Below are 3,048 nucleotides of genomic sequence, written 5' to 3' on the forward strand. Positions count from 1 at the left end.
TTATCTCAAGAATTTATTTACAAGCAAAACATGTGAGGTACATATATTTAGCATGTGAGAAACATTTACCATGTAACAAGAATAATATATACAATAGCATGTGAATATTTATTTATTATATAGCTAGCATATGAAAGAATAACACCTTGTTGTCATCCACCACATTTCCTTATTTTATCATGCAAAAAAAGAACATAATAGAAAGACATTAGTGCCAAGAAGAAGAGGGACTATGTAAGCTTGATTGGTGCCTATGGGCTCAATGAGATTGAACCATAGGCACAAATCTCTAAAGATACAATCCTAAGAAAAAGTTTAAATGGCAATACTAAAAAGGAAATGCATGAATTATTTTGAAAAGGATTTTTCTTTGAAAAGTTTGCACATTTTGTAAAAAGAGTTTTTCTTTACTTTTGAAGACATTAATTTTTTTTTTTTTCAGAAAAGAAAGTTTTGGGAAAAAACATATTTTTGAGGGGGAAAGATTTTGACAAAAGAGAAAAAGCTTTAAAATAAAAACTATTTCCATAATTTTTTTTTTTTTTGAAAAGAGGAATCTCCTTTGAATGAGCAAAATTTAAAAATAGGAAAACAAGTTTTTATTATTTATTTAAAAAGGTTTATGAGAGGAATTTATTTAGAGAAAGGAAATGCCAATTTTGTTTTTTTAATAATAAAAAAGGGAACCAGAAAATTTCATTTTAAAATTTATTTTGAAAACCATTTTGTAAAAAATATTTATTCTAAGAAAAAAAAAGGGAAGGGAATTTTGGGAAAAAAGTCGATAGAAAAGAAATTTCATGGGGTTTTTAAAGGAGTGTTTAGCTTTTAAAAAGAATCCCATGATTTTTATTTTAATGATAAGATTTTAAAGAAAGAAGTTTTGTTTCGAAATTTATTTTTGCTTGTAAAGAAAGAGGAGATTTCGGAAATAAGGTTGGAGGAAAATATTTTTTTTGTTTGAAAAGAAGTTAAATTAAAGAAACGTTTTCATGGATTTTTATCTTTGAGAAGGAGAAAAGATTAAAAAAAGAAATAAAATCCCATGATCTTTTTTAGTAAAAGGAAGTTTATATTGAAAACACTTTTATAAGGAAAACATTTTTTTGAACTAAAAAGAAGTTGAGTAAATAAAAGTTTCAGGGGTTTTTTATTTCAAAAGGTTTGGGTCCCAAAAAATCCCATGATTTTTTAGAAAGAATTTCCCCCTTTAGAAACTTTGCTTATTCAAAAGATTTTTTTTATTACCTTAAAAAAAAAAAGAATTTCCAATGTGGTAAAAGAAAATCATTTTTTTTTCCTTGAAAGAAGAAAGATTTTTATTTATTCATTTATTTATTTTCAGGTTTTTGAAAAAAAAGGAAAAATATTTTTAAAAGAAAAGGGAAGGAAAAGTTAAAAAAGAGAAAAGAAAAAAGAAAAAATAAAAGAGTTTTTTTTTTGAAAACAATTCTTTGAAATAGAGTAAAGTTTATGAAAAATCATTTTCTTTTGGAAAGGCATGCTTTAGAGATTTATTTACCCAAGCTATTAATTTATAGCAACAGTGTATTTGAGATAGGATAAAGAGCAACAAAAATAAACAAGTGCTATAAATGAAATTACAAGAAAGTAAATAAAGTAAAGGAAAGGAAATAAAGTTGCTTGGAATTTAAATGATAAGGAAAAGTAAATTTATAGGAATTTAAATGACAAGAAAAGTAAATAATTTGAAATTTAAATGACAACTTGAAATTTTAATGGTAAGAAAAGTAAAGGTTTATTGGAAAAATTAGATGTTTTTTTTTTTAAGGATTTCTTCTAAATAAGCTATAATCTCATTCAAGCCTTATTATAGGTCTTTTGCCAAAGAAGAAATGGGAGTTCAAAACCATCAACCATTTTTTAAGGCAACATACCCATATTGTGCTTTAAACAAGGTTTAAAGCCTATGTAGGAATAGATAGAAAATCTTTTTAAGTGATGAGAGAGCAATATATAGCATAACATACATACATACATACATACATACATACATACATACATATATATATAGAACAATAGAAATAAAGAACAATAAATAAAGGGAATGGGGATGAACATAGATGTAAATGGGATAACAAATAAATAAAGGGATGGGGATGAGCATAAATATAAATGGGATAACAAATAAATAATGGGATGGGGATGAGCATAAATATAAATGGGATAACAAGTAAATAAAGGGGATGGGGATGAGCATAAATGTAAATGGGATAACAAATAAATAAAGGGGATGGGGATGAGCATAAATGTAAATGGGATAACAAATAAATAAAGGGGATGTGAATGAACATAAATGTAAATGGGTAACAAATAAATGAAAGGGATGGAGATGAACATAAATGTAAATGAGTAGCAATATATAATAATGTAAATAAATAAACAATAAGGTAAACGGAACAACAAAAATGTTCCTAGATTCCTAGAAGAGATGAGACTTCTTCCCCCAAGGGTACTTCTCACATAATGTCTAGGTGAAGGTTCAATACCCATCTAGAAAACCCACAATAATAAAAAATCACCCACAAATAAAATATGAATAAGGAAATAGAGTGATAAATACAAACAACAACACAAATAAAGAACTAGGAGTTTAAAGCAAGATATTAAAGAGACAACAAGTAAAAAGAACCATTTCATATATGGAATGTATGATATTACAAAGGAAAAGAGGAGATAGGGGATGGGCATGGAAGCTACCATATCCCTATACAACTTACCCACTTACCAAAAAGATTACAAAAAAGAGAAAGGTTGAAATTTTGGAAGGGGGCTGTCATTTTTGGATGCATTTTTGAATTCTTCTTTGTACTTACTACCTTCTGGTTACCTACTGGGAATATTTGGAATATATATATATATATATATATTTAAAAAAAAAAAAAAAAAAACTAAACTACACGTAGTTTAGTGGGGAGGCTTAAACTATATGTAGTTTAGCCATCAGGTGCCTTCCCGCCTCTTCATATTTTCCCAATGGTTACCAAACATTTCTTTTTCTTCTCATTCTTCTTCATATTCTTCACC

Source organism: Quercus robur, chromosome 4, assembly GCF_932294415.1.
Source record: "Quercus robur chromosome 4, dhQueRobu3.1, whole genome shotgun sequence".
In the NCBI taxonomy this organism is placed as follows: Eukaryota; Viridiplantae; Streptophyta; class Magnoliopsida; order Fagales; family Fagaceae; genus Quercus; species Quercus robur.